Source organism: Rhinolophus hipposideros (genome assembly GCF_964194185.1).
Source record: "Rhinolophus hipposideros genome assembly, chromosome: X".
NCBI classification, from domain to species: Eukaryota; Metazoa; Chordata; class Mammalia; order Chiroptera; family Rhinolophidae; genus Rhinolophus; species Rhinolophus hipposideros.
In genome coordinates, this window is record NC_138046.1 from 22417910 (window position 1) to 22432959 (window position 15050).

At 40.0% G+C, this 15050-nt stretch overlaps 1 protein-coding gene and 1 pseudogene across 2 annotated transcripts in view; one reads left to right on the forward strand and one right to left on the reverse strand.

Annotated features, from left to right (window-relative positions):
- PHF6 (PHD finger protein 6) overlaps positions 1-14849 on the reverse strand; it is a 131887-nt gene extending 117038 nt beyond the window's left edge. Inside the window, exon 1 of the mRNA XM_081042421.1 lies at positions 14765-14849. The gene's annotated coding sequence lies outside the window, so the exon portion shown is untranslated. The remainder of the gene's footprint in view (positions 1-14764) is intronic.
- LOC308494981 (E3 ubiquitin-protein ligase KCMF1-like) lies at positions 4557-12657 on the forward strand (annotated as a pseudogene). The gene is made up of 3 exons: positions 4557-4925; positions 5559-6229; positions 12619-12657. The product of its transcript is annotated as an E3 ubiquitin-protein ligase KCMF1-like (transcript).
- Positions 14850-15050: the final 201 nt, after the last annotated feature.

The window sequence follows — 15050 nt, forward strand, 5'->3', positions numbered from 1 at the left end:
ACATAGTACTGGAAGTCCTAGCCAGAGTAATTAGGCAAGAAATAGAAATAAAAGGCGTCCAAATTAGAAAGAAAAAGTTAAATTATCTCTGTTTGCAGATGACAAGATCTTATACATGGAAAACCCTAAAGACCACCAAGGAGCGGCCGGATGGCTGAGTTGGTCAGAGCGTGAGCTCTTAACAACAGGGTTGCTGATTCGATTCCCACATGGGCCAGTGAGCTGAACTCTCCACAACTAGATTGAAGACAATGAACTGCTGCTGAGCTTCCAGAGGGGCTGCCACGTGGCTCAGCTGGTTAGAGCATCAGCTCTCAACAATAAAGTTGCCTCTTCAATTCCTGCATGGGATGGTGGGCTGTGCCCTCTGCAACTGAAGATTGAAAATGGTGACTGGACTTGGAGCTGAGCTGCGCCCTCCACAACTAGATTGAAGGACAATGACTTGGAGCTGATGGGCCCTGGAGAAACACACTGTCCCCCAATATTCCCCAATAAAAAATAAAAACTTTTTAAAATGCTGACTTAAAAAAAAAAGACTCCACCAAAAAAACCTGTTAGAATTGATAAATGAATTCAGGGGTGGGGACAAGGCAGGAGGTGTGAGGATTAGAAAGCACAGTCAGTAACCAGAAGATTGCCATGGGGTTATGAAAGTCAATTTGGGGAACGTAATCAATAATGTTGTAAAGATTTTGTAGGGTATCCGATGGACACTTGTCTCATTAGGGAGACCACCTCAGGGATGACGTAGATGCCTGATCACTGCACTGTACACCTGAAGCTGAAGCTGAGCAATTATGAATGTCAACTCCAATTTTATATACATATATAGTTACAAGAAGTGGAGTACAGCATTAGGAATAGAGACGGTGGAAATGTCATGGCTGTGTGAGATGTCAGAGGGGTAGTAGATGGGAGAAGGGGGGTTGTCACTGTCTGAGGGATATAAATGATAAATGTCTAACTATTACATTGTTTTGCGCACCTGAAACTAATAAAAATAAAAAATAAATGAATTTAATAAAGTTGCAGGATACAAAATCAACATGTAAAAATCAGTTGCATTTTATACATAACAATGAACTATCTAAAAATTAAGAAAACAACTTGATTTACCATAGCATCAAAAAAGAATAAAATACTTAGGAATAAATTTAATCAAGGAGGTGAAATATCTATATACTGAAAACCATAAGATCTTGATGATAGAAATTGAAAAAGACACAAATAAATGGAAAAATAATGCGTGTTCATGGATTGGAAGAATTAATATTATTAAAATGTCCATATTACTGAAAGCAATCTACAGATTCAATGCAATCTCTATCAAAATCCCAATGGCATTTTAAAAAATAGAAGTAACAACTGTAAAATTTGTGTGGAATCATGTAAGACTGAATAGCTAAAGCAATCTTGAGAAAGAAGAGCAAGGCTGGAGGCATCACACTTTCTGATTTCAAACTATATTACAAAGCAATCAAAACAGTATGGTACTGGCATAAAAACAGACACATAGATCAATGGCACAGAAGAGGGAGCCGAGAAATAGCCCATGCATATATGGTCAGCTAATCTTTGACATGAGCACCAAGAAGACAAAATGGTGTTGGAAAAACTGGACACCCACATGCAAATGAATGAAATGGGCCCCTTACCTCACACCATACACAAAAAATTAACTTGAAATAGATTAAACACTTAAAGGTGAGACCTGAAACCATAAAACTCCTAGAAGACAACATAAGGGAAAGCTCCTTGATATTGGTTTTGGAAATAATGTTTTGGTTTTTACCTAAAGCACAGGCAAAAAAAGCAAAAATAATCAAGTGTGACTACTTCAAACTCAAAAGATTCAGCTTTTTAAACAGCAAAGGAAACAATCAACAAAATGAAAAAGCAACCTACAGAATGGGAGAAACTATTTGCAAACCACATATCTGGTAAGAAGTTAATATCGAAAATATAAAAGGAACTCATACAACCCAATAGCAAAAAAAAACAAATAACCCAATTAAAAAAATGGGCAGAGAACCTGAATAGACATTTTTCCAAAGAAGACGTACAAGTGGATAACAGGTATATGAAAAGATGTTCAACATCCCTAATCATCAGGGAAATGCAAATCAAAACCACAATGAGATTTCATCTCACATCTGTTAGGATGTGGAGAAAAGGGAACCCTCATACACTGTTGGTGGGAATGTAAATTGGTACAGCCACTATGGAAAACAGCATGGAGGTTCCTCACAAAATTAAAACTAGAACTACCGTATGAAATGAAATCAGTCTCAAAGAGATATCTACACTCCCATGTTCAACGCAGCATTATTCACAGTGGCCCAGATATGGAAACAACCTAAATGTCCATCAACAGATGAATAAAGAAAATGTGAATATATATATATATATATATATATATATATATATATATATATATGTATATATATGTACATATATATGATATTATTTAGCTGTAATAAAGAAAGAAATCCTATCATTTGCAACAACATGGATGAACCCCTGAAGGACATTATGCTAAGTGAAATAAGCCAGGCTCAGAAAGACAAATACTGTATGATCTCACTTATATATGGAATCTAAAAACCTCAAACTCATAGAAACAGAATGGTAGTTGCCAGGGGTTAGGGGTTCGGGGATATTGGGAAAATAGGGAGATGTTGATTAAAGGGTACAAACTTTCAGTTATAAGATTAATAAGTTCTGGCAATCTAATATACAGCATGGTGACTATAGTTAATAATATTGTATTGTATATTTGAACTTTGCTAAGAGGGTAGATCTTAAGTGTGGTCACCACACACACACACACACACACACATACACACAAAAGGTGATGTGAGGTGATGGATGTGTTAATTGATTGTGGTAATTAATTCACAATGTATACAAGGTCTGACAATTAAGTTCGTGAACTTGTTGCACTGGTGTTGCTAATCTTTTCTGATATCAGAGGGATTATTGATTATGAATTTGTACCGACTGGACAGTTAACAAAATTTACTATTTGGAATTGCTGAAAAGCCTGCGTGAAAAAGTTAGATAAAAACTACCTGAACTTTTCGGCAACAATTCATGGCTCTTGTATCACAACAATGCACCAGCTCACACCACACTGTCTGTGAGGGAGTTTTTAGCCAGTAAACAAATAACTGTATTGGAACACCCTCCCTACTCACCTGATCTGGCCCCCAATGACTTCTTTCTTTACCCAAAGCTAAAGGAAATATTGAAAGGGAGACATTTTGATGACATTCAGGACATCAAGGGTAATACGACGACAGCTCTGATGGCCATTTCAGAAAGAGTTCCCAAATTGCTTTGAAGGGTGGACTAGGCGCTGGCGTCAGTGCATAGCTTCCCAAGGGGAGTGCTTTGAAGGTGACTGTAGTGATATTCAGCAATGAGGTATGCAGCACTTTTTCTAGGATGAGTTGGGGAACTTAATTGTCCAACCTCGTACATATAGTAAATAATGTTGTATACCCTAAAGAATAATAAATTAAAAAATAAAATAATGCCCATATTCTATTCAAATAATAAAAAAGAAATACAGGTACAGAACATTAACTAAGTGGCTACCAAGCTCAGAAGACTAGAGATTTAATGAAGTGCTGAGGGTAACAGGCAATTGAAAGCCAAGTATCAAAGACAAGGCCTCTTTGGTTAAATATAAAAGAACTCGCATCTCCTATTTGGGGAGGGCTTAGAACTCTGAGAACCAAGCCCAGGACTTGACAGAGTGGCTGAATTTCAACCAAGGTTAAACACCCAACCAAGACAAAGCCCTTGGTTGGGAAAATCTAGCATCCTACGGAAGACGGATGGAGTCTTCTACGTGAGTACTGACAAAGATCTTGACTCCCCAGACTTCCCTGCACCTCTGTTAATAGACAGGGGCTGCCCCATCCCTAACACCCTCCAATCATCATGCTGGAAGACCATGGAGAGGCCTATTACAGGGAAACATATACTCCCTCTGAGAACCCATTCTCACCTCCCTTTCAGGATATTAGCCTTATACAGGTAGTTAGAGTAAGTCTAAGCGTTACCCAGCTGGGAATGTGCTGAGCCAGATAAGGAAGCTTCAGAAAAGCTGCAAGAAGTAGCTGGCTTACAACAGGAGAAAGGGAAATATAGGTGAGACTGGATTGGGTGCTTGATCAAGATAGGGACAGATACACTCAATAAGAGGTGATTGAGAAGGGCAGGGGTGGACCAGGGGAGGGGAGCAGCAGGATTTGCTGAGCATGACGCTACAGTTGGGAGCCGGCGGGCCAGAGAGTGACCGAGTCACGGCGGACACCCACAGAGGCACGTCGTCGGACCCGCCTCCTGGAGAACCTCAGCCGCTGCCAGGCCCGGCCCCATTCCTGCCCTGCACCACCTGCCTGCCGCCACCTTTAGGAGTGCTCCCCTACCCACCCAGCCCCCGCGGCAGGCTGGTGTGGGCAGCGCGGGGGATCCCGCGCGGGACACTGCAACCCGAGCCTGGGAGGGGCCGCGCCGCCACGGGGTAAACTAGGATGTCCTGACACGAAGGTGTCAGCTGTGAGGTATGTTTAAAAGGAAACTTTTGAGGTTGCAGATATGTGTTTAATTTGCTACAATTACGATCTTTCTGCATCTTGTTATGGAAGTGGTGCAACAAGGAGGCATACAACTGACCACCCCAGGCAGTGCATATTGACAGGTGTAGATTTTTATTTGTACCATGGTGGGAAACTTTCTCTGTAGAGCAGCCACAGTCTTTTACTTGTCCCTGTTGTGGAAAAAATGGGCAATACGGATACATCTCTTCAAGAACATGTTACACAGAAACATCAACAGAAGTGATTTGTCCGATATGTGCAGCATTAACTAGAGGTAATCCTGATCATATCACGGATGACTTTGCAGCTCATCTTTTATATATATATATATATATATATATATATATATATATATATATATATATATATATATATATATATATAAAATTATAGTTGGCATTCATTAATGTTTAGCTTCTGGTGTACAATGCCATGATCAGGTATCCACAGTATCCCTGAGGTGGTCTCCCAAATAGGATGCATGTCCATCGGATACCCAACAAAATCTTTACAACATTATTGAATACCTTCCCCAAATTAATTTTCAAAAAAAGCCTGAGGCCATCTTGTGGTTACCAGCTGCTTCCAAATCCCTTCACCTTTCCTCTTATCCCCAACCCCCCCCCCACCCATCTAACAACTCTCGGTTTTTTCTTTGTGTCCCCAAAACTGTTTCTGATTAGTTCATTCACATAGTCTTTTCTTTAGATTCCGCATATAAGTGAGATCATATGGTACTTGTCTTTCTCTTTCTGACTTATTTCACTTAACATAATGTTCTCTAGATCCATCCATGTTGTTGCAAATGATAAGATTTCTTTCTTCTTTATGGCTGCGTAATACTCCATTGTATAAATGTACCACAGCTTCTTAATCCAGTCATCTACCGATGGGCATTTCGGTTGTTTCCATATCTTGGCTATTGTGTAAAGTGTGCAGCTCATCTTAACACTTGAACACACAGCACCTACAGATTTAGATGAATCGAGTGGTGTTCGACATGTATGTAGAATGTTGCACCCTGGCCGGGGATTAGGTCATCATGCTTGTAGATCAAACACACACTTTACTAGCAATTCTACTGGTGGATTTTCTTCTCCGAGTTCACATTTTCCAACCCATAGGGAAGCCATGGATCCTGTAGCTGAACTTTCATTTCAGTTATCAGGGGTGAGATGTTCTGCAAGAGGACAGCTTAATCTTCTGGCCCTTCGGCTTCTCAGTTACAACAACTGGAACAGTAGAACTGGAGACTGACGGCACGCAACACAAGCCAGCATACTAACACGAGAGGTGTCACCACTCCAATCACACAATCCACAGCACCAACCAACACAGCTAACACAGAAATCAGTCATCAAACTATTCAGAATTCTCAGTTTCTGTTAACAAGGTTGAATGATCCTAAAATGTCTGAAACAGAGTGCCAGTTCATGGAAAGTAAGGGCGCAGACCGCAGTCTGTTTGTCCCAGAGCTCCTTCTGTCGACTTAAGTGCACGAAGAGAGCTCCTCCTCAGACAAGGATGAACGGGTGCAGATGGAAGATTTTGGTGCTATGGGCTCTGTAGATATTATGCCTTTAGATGTTGCTTTAGAGAACCTAATTTAAAAGACAGTAATAGAAGAACATTCCTATCAAAATGGCGGCGTGAGGTGAGCCTCTGTAAAGCTCCCCTGGAATTTACAACTAATTGAACAACAACAACTCCACAAAGGACTCCCTGCACAGCAGACAGGCAAGACAAAGAGGCCCACCTCAAGGTGGGCGAATCGGCGAACGGGGGAGGAGGGAAGGGAGAAGTGCGGAGATGGAGCCCGGGGAGTGCAGCACACAGACCTAGCTCAGTGCTCCGAGCTCGCTGCATCCCGGAACTGCCACAGCTGTAGGAGAGGGAAGAACTCGGACTGCTAGGACTCCGCTTATGGCCCACAGGTCTGAGGGGGCAGCATATAACACGGCTGAACCCAACGCTCACGACAGAGACCTCGGAGAAAAGACTGAGGGAAGAAGGCTGAAAATGGTGGTTTAAGCCCTCACTGCCAAGCAGAGAACAGAAGCCTTAGGCACAGAGACTAGCTGCCCCCTCCCTACCCTCCCAGAGCTCTCTCCGCCCCCACATGCCCATTGCTAGAAGCCGAACAATAGCAGTGTCAGATGAAAAGAACAGGATATTTGCTGTTCTGAGAACTGTGGACTGCAGACACAGATTTGCAGCCTGACTAGTTCTGGCAAAGGGAAGGAAGCTGTGGAAGCAGGACGGGCTGTGGTGGTGGTGGCCGCCATTGCTCTGGGCCACCTCTCACAACTGACCCCGCCCATAGCCCCACGAATCTGGGCGGATCCCTGCAGGAGTAAACAGAACTGCTGAAACATACAAACTCTGAATCTGGTGCAGGAAGAGCTTTGGAACTTCAAAAGCTCTCTGCATGCCCACACGGACACTGCGCCCTGTGACCCAGGTGAACTATTAACAGAGGAGAAGCCCATCTCCCAGGGAATCCCCCCAATGTGTGAGAAGGTGGAATACTGCAGAGAAAACATAACACTACCGTGTGAGACAGAAAAAAAAACACTGCAGTCGGACAGAATATAAAACATTCTACCAACAAGTACTGGAAAAAAAAAGAAAGACATCTTCCTATCACCTGTTGCAGAAGCCACTCCTGTAGATGTCTAGGAAGAGAAACAATAAATCAGTCATTGCCATGAATAATCAAGGGAACAAGACAGCTCAGAAAGAAAGACAAAAGTCTCCAGAAAAGGAACTTAAAGATATGGAAATATGTGACTTAAATGACAGATAATTCAAGACTACAGTTCTGAAAAAACTCAACGAGATGCATGAAAACAAAGAAAAGCAGTTTAATTAACTCAGAAACACAATCACAGAACAACATGAGCATTTTACGAAAGATTGAAATTTTAAAAAAGAAACAAATGGAATTTCTGGAGATTAAGAACTTAATAGAAGAAATTAGGAATGAAATAACCAGCTTAGGTAGTAGAGTTGACCAGATGGAGGAAAGAATCAGTGACATCGAAGATAGAAAACTGGAAATTACAAAAATGGAAGAAGAAAAACACTTGAGACTTGAAAGAAATGAAAGAACTCTACAAGAACTTTCTGTCACCATCAGAAAGAGCAATATAAGAATAATAGGCATACCAGAAGGAGAAGAAAGAAAGAAGGGAACAGAGATATTCAAACAAATTGTCGATGAGAACTTCCCAAACTTGTGGAAAGAACTGGATCCTTCAATCCAAGAAGCAAGTAGAACACCTAATTACCTCAATCCCAACAGGCCTTCTCCAAGGCACATTGTATTGAAGCTGTCAGAAATCAACGACAAAGGCAGCCAGGGAAAAGAAGACGGTAACCTACAAAGGAAAGCCCATTAGATTATCATCAGATTTTTCAGCAGAAACTCTGCAAGCCAGGAGGGAGTGGAACCAAATATTCAAACTATTGAAAGAGAGAAATTATGAGCCAAGAATAATATATCCAGCAAAGACATCCTTTAGATATGAAGGAGGAATAAAGACCTTTCCAGATATCCAGAAGCTGAGGGAAATTTCTAATACACGACCTGCACTACAAGAAATACTAAAGGAAGCTATTTGACCACCATCAACAGGGACAATTTGTGGCAACATAAAAAGGAGGAGAGTAAAGGCCTGATTCGGAATATGGGAATGGAGAAAGTAAGCATGCTGAAGAAAATGGAATACTCTAAATATGAAACTTTCTTTTACATAAACTTAAGGGTAAACACTCAAAAAATATCCAGAACTGAAATATATATTCTAATAAAAAAAGAAACAGAGGGAAACATCATAGAATACCACCACACAGAAATAATAGACAACAACAAAAAGGCAAAGAAACAATGGAGACACAGCCTTACCAGAAAACTAAAGACAGAATGACAGGAAATCCTCACATATCAATAATCACCCTAAATGTAAATGGACTGAACTCACCAATAAAAAGGCACAGAGTAGCAGATTGTATCAAAAAACTAAAGCCAATCATATGTTGTCTCCAAGAGACACATCTCAGCTACAAGGACAAGCATAAACTCAAAGTTAAAGGGTGGAAATTGACATTCCAAGTAAATGGTACCCACAGAAAATAGGTGTAGCCATAATGATATCAGACGAAACAGACTTCAGGGTGAAAAAAATAAGAAGAGTAAGATGGATATTTCATAATGGTAAAGGGGACTACACAACAAGAAGACATAACAGTCATCAATATTTATGCCCCCAATCAGTGAGCACCAAAATATACCAAGCAACTACTAACACAACTAAAGGGAGAAATTGACCAAACACAATTGTACTAGGGGACATAAATACATCATTGACAACTATGGATAGATCATCCAAACAGAAAATAAATAACAAAATAGCAGACCTAAATGACACATTAGATGAAATGCACATAAATGACATCTATAGAGCACTTCATCATAAAACATCAGACTATACATTTTTTTCCTAGTGTACATGGAACATTCTCAAGGATAGACCATATATTGGGACATAAAATCAGCCTCAGGAATTTTAAGAAGATTGTAATCACACCAAGCATATTCTCTGATCATAAGGCTTTGAAATTGGATATCAACTGCAAAAAGTAAGCAGGAAAAAATACAAATACATGGAGATTAAACAACATACTTTTAAAGAACGACTGAGTCAAAGAAGAAATTAGAGAGGTCAAAAGATACATAGAAACAAATGACAATGAAAATACATCCTACCAAAATTTTTGGGATGCAGCGAAAGCAGTTTTAGGAGGGAAATTTATATAATTACTGGTTTATGTCAAGAAACAAGAAAAATCCCAAATAAATAACCTCATGTTACATCTTAAAGAACTAGAAACAGAAGAACAAATGAAACCCAAGGTCAGCAGAAGAAAGGAAATAACAAAAACCAGAGCAGAACTAAATGAAATAGAGAACAAAAAGACAACAGAAAAAACTAATGTGACAAAGAGCTGGTTCTCTGAAAGATTAACAATATTGACAAATCCTTGGCTAGTCTCACTAAGATAAAAAGAGAAAAGACACTAATTAACAAAATCAGAAATGAAAAAGGGGAAGTTATCACGGACACCACAGGAATATAAAGGATCATCCAAGAATACTATGAAGGACTATGTGCCACCAAATTCAATAACCTAAAATAAATGGACAAGTTCTTAGAAACATATAGCTTTCCAAGACTGAACCATGAAGAACTGGAAAATCTAAACAGGCCGACCACCAGTAACGAAATTGAATCAGTCATCAGAAACCTTCCCAAAAGCAAAAGTCCTGGACCAGATGGCTTCACTAGTGAATTCTACCAAACCTTCAAATGGGATCTAGTACCAATCCTGCTCAAACTTTTCCAAAAAATTGAAGAAGAGTCAGTACTCCCTAACTCATTTGATGAGGCCAACATTACCCTGATACCAAAACCTGGTAAGGACAACACAAAAAAAGAAAACTACACACCAATATCTCTGATGAAGACAGATGCAAAACTCCTAAACAAAATTCTAGCAAATCAAATAAAACACTGCATTAAAGATTACTCATCACGACTAAGTGGGGTTCATCCCCGACGCACAAGGATGGTTCAACATCTGCAAATCCATCAATGTGATACATCACATAAACAAAATAAAGGAGAAAAATCATATGATTATATCAATTGATGCAGAAAAAGCATTTGACAAGATACAACATCCATTTATGATTAAAACACTTAATAAAATAGGTATAGAAGGAAAATACCTTAACATAATAAAGGCCATCTATGACAAGCCTTCATCTAATCTAATAATTAATGGGATTAAAACCTGAACCCATTTGCTCTACGGTCAGGAACAGGACAGGGCTGTCCCCTATCACCTCTGCTTTTCAACGTAGTGTTGGAAGTCCTTGCCAGAGCAATCAGGCAAGAGAAAGAAATAAAAGGCATCCAAATTGGGAATGAAGAAGTTAAATTATCACTCTTTGCAGATGACATGATGCTATATATAGAAAACCCTAAAGACTCTACCAAAAAGCTTTTAGAAACAATCAACGAATACAGTAAAGTTGCTGGCTGGAAAATCAACATACAAAAGTCCATTGCATTCCTATATACTAACAATGAAATCTCAGAAAAAGAAACACAAACACAATTCCTTTTGCAATTTCAGCAAAAAGAATAAAACACCCAGGAATAAACTTAACCAAGGATGTGAAGGACATATATGATGAAAACTATAAGACATTTTTGAAAGAAATTGTAGAAGACACAAAGAAATGGAAAGACATTCAATGCTCATGGATTGGAAGAATCAACATATTTTAAACGGCCATATTACCCAAAGCAATATACAGATTTAATGCAATCCCCATCAAAATCCCAATGGCATTTTTTAAAGAAATACAACAAAAAATCATCAGATTTGTTTGGAACCGGAAAAGATCCCGAATAGCGAAGGCAATCTTAACAAAAAAGAACAATACTGGAGGTATCACACTCCCTGACTTTAGCTTGCACTACAGGGCTACACTAATCAAAACAGCATGGTATTGGCAGAAAAACAGACACATAGACCAATGGAATAGAATTGAGAACCCAGAAATAAGACCACATAAGTATGGACAGATAATTTTTGACAAAGAAGCTAGAAACATACAATGAGGAAAGACAGCCTCTTCAATAAATGGTGCTGGCAGAATTGGATAGCCACGTGCAAAAGAATGAAACTGGACTACTATCTGTCACCATGTACCAAAATTAATTCAAAATGGATCAAAGACTTAAGCATAAGACCTGACACAATAAACTGCATAGAAGAAAACATAGGTACTAAACTTATGGACCTTGGGTTCAAAGAGCGTTTTATGAATTTGACTCCAAAGGCAAGGGGAGTAAAAGCTAAAATAAACGAATGGGACTATATGAAACTTAAAAGCTTCTGCACAGCAAAAGAAACCATCGACAAAATAAAGAGGCAACCAACCGAATTGGAGATTTTTGCAAACAGTGCCTCTGATAAGGGGCTCATATCCAAAATATACAAGGAACACATGAAACTCAACAACAAAGGAACAAACAACCCAATTGAAAAATGGGCAGACGACCTGAAGGGACATTTCTCGAAAGAGGACATACAAATGGCAAATAGACATATGAAAAAATGCTCAACATCACTAATCATCAGAGAAATGCAAATAAAAACCACAATGAGATGTCACCTCACCCCAGTCAGAATGGCTATCATCAACAAGACAAATAGTAGCAAGTGTTGGAGAGGCTGTGGAGAAAAAGGAACCCTCATACACTGTTGTTGGGAATGCAGACTGGTGCAGCTGTTATGGCAGGCATTGTGTAGGTTCCTCAAAAAATTATGAATAGAATTACCATATGACCCAGCAATCCCTCTCCTGGGTATCTACCCAAAAAATTTGAAAACATTTATCTATAAAGACACGTGTGTTCCAATGTTCATTGCAGCTTTGTTTACAGTGGCCAAGACATGGAAACAACCAAAATGTCCTTCGATATTTGAATGGATAAAGAAGTTGCAGTACATATGCGCAACGGAATGCTATTCGGTGGTAAGAAAAGCTGATATAGGAACATTTGTGATAACATGGATGGATCTTGAGAGTATAATGCTAAGCGAAATAAGTCAGACAGAAAAAGCAGAGAACCATATGATTTCACCGATATGTGGTGTATGAACCAAAAACAAGAAAAAAACAAGACAAACAAATGAGAAACAAAAACTTATAGACACAGACACTAGTTTAGTGGTTACCAGAGGGTAAAGGGGGTGGGGTGTGGGAGATGAGGGTAAGGGGGATCAAATATATGGTGATGGAAGGAGAACTGACTCTGGGTGGTAGACACACAACGGGATTTATAGATGATGTAATACAGAATTGTACACCTGAAATCTATGTAATTTTACTAACAAGTGTCACCCCAATAAATTAAAAAAGAGAGAGAGTAAGAAAGGAAATGAGCCTACACCACCTCCTCTTTGATGACATCCCAATTTACAGACAATGTCCTCTGTGCTGTATTTGCCAATGAAAGTGGACAACAACTATCTTGGTTTTGTTTGGTTATTGTAATTTCAAGTCTGTCACTATGGTTACATTGTATACATTCAAAAGGAAGAGAGAAAAAATATATATGATAATCATTTTTCTTAACTTATTTTTACTTCTAGCAGGTAAATGAAGATAGCAGTGCAGGGATGATCTCTGCTTACTGTACCTTCTTGACATGCAAAACATTGAAACTTCTAACATTCAAACTGAAGAGGAAAATTAAAGTCTCTAATGAAGCTGCTGTATTTATGAATATGAATGAATCAAAACTGCTTGGATGGTTTACCTTACCAAAAGAAAGAGGTTAATGAGTTTATTGAGTGCTTTCCTGAGATACAGGATTTAACACTCTATTATGATCACCAGGAAACGGTACAAACTTTCTAATAGGATGGCTCCTAGAAAGAAAATGTTATTGCCTATGCTGAGTGGAGTTGAAACATCAGAACTGCTGTGGCAAATAGTTGAGGATGGGATTAGAAGGCTCAAGGAAGTGGGTGGGCATCCTAGAGTGGATATCACCATGTACAGCCACAAGACACACCAGAAGATTGTACTCCATGGGAAGATGCAGAGGGCACAATATTTAACAAGGCCATCAGGAATGCACTGGTGGGAGGGACACTGGCATCACTCAAATGTTCAGTGTTGGCCTCCCCTGCAGTCCAGGACTGACAGTAGAAAAAGCTGTTATAAACTTAGCTCACTGATAACATTGTAGAGGATAATACCCAAAACAACAGAAGCGAGGTGGTGGTGCTTAACTGCCAGAAGCCAGGAACTTGAAATTATTATAAAATAAAGTTCACATGGCAGCCAAGGGCCCGACCCACAGAGTTATGGAGATGGTTAGTGGAACATGGCACCTCCTAGGGGCAAAGTTTATGGACCGCTGAAAAGGGTACTACTCAGCTTGTAATTGCAGAAAAAATCTGGGAGGCCGAGGGCAGTCATTTCAATAAAAATTCATGATCCCCTGTCCAGTTTCCAGACCTGAGCCAGTTTTCAAACCCAGAACTCACTGATAGAAAATGTGGTTGGGTCCCTGGGAGAAAGGACCCTGCAATACCACAAGTATAAATTGTAGTGATTCCCTTCTTTCCTTCTGCAAAGGAAACTCTGGCCATTTGTTTGGCTAACTATGCACTGGAGAAAGGGTACACATAGATATTTTGAGGAGTATTAGAGCCTGAGTTGACATAGATACCTGGAGACCCAAAACACCATCATGGCCACCTGTGAGAGTGGAAACATGAAGACCAGGTAATAAATGGAGTCCTGGCCAAGATCCAGTTCATAGGAGATCCAATGAGTGCAAGAACTCCAATGTACAATTGAGTGATTGGCACAACCACAGCTTTGTGACTTTGGCCAGTGAGATAAGTGCTACCCCAGGGGGGAAGGCCGAATGGAAGTCTGTTACTAAACCATCACCACCACGACCACCAACCCTGACCAAGATAGTATATCATCCCATGGGGGCAGGGGTACAGATTAGTGCCACCCTTAGGCATCCAAAGGAGGCAGCGTGGTGATTTTCATCTTATCTCCACTGAATTTACCAGTCTTGTGCCTGCAGAAGTCAGGTGGGAGATGACTATGGACTACCACAAACTCAACCAAGTAGTAGCTCCAATCACAGCTGCTGTGCTAGATATGGTATCTTTGTGGGAGCAGATTCATATAACTTCAACTACATGTTCATGGCCGTTGATTTGGCAAACACTGTATTTTCTGTTCCAATCAGAAAAGAGAAGCAGAAAGAGTTGGAATTCAAATGGAAAAGGAAATATTAATAGTATACGTTTGCAGTTTTGTCCCAGGGCTGTATTAGCTCCCCTACCCTCTGTCACTATTTAGTACAAAGAGATCACAACCATCTGGATATCATGCAGAACATCATATCAGCATATTACATTGATGATGTTTTGTGGATCAGACCAGAAGAGCAAGAGGTAGGTAGTGTGCCACGTCTTAGTAAGACACAGGCACTCCTGAGGGTGGGAGATAAAAACCCTACAAAAATTCATATGCTTACCAGATCCATATTTTTAGAGGTCCAGTGGTCAGGGGTATGCGGCGGCACTCCCTTTAAAGACAACTTCTTGCACATTGCACCTTTGCTACAAAGAAAGAATCACAATATCTAGTGAGCCTCTTTGGATTCTAGAGGCAGCACATCCCACACCTAGGAATTCTACTCCATCCCTTATACCAGGTGACAGGAAGGCTGTCGGCTGTGACTGCAGCCCAGAGCAGTAAAGGGCTCTGCAAGTCTAAGCTTCCATGCAAGCTGCCCTGCCACCTGGAGCATACAATCTGGC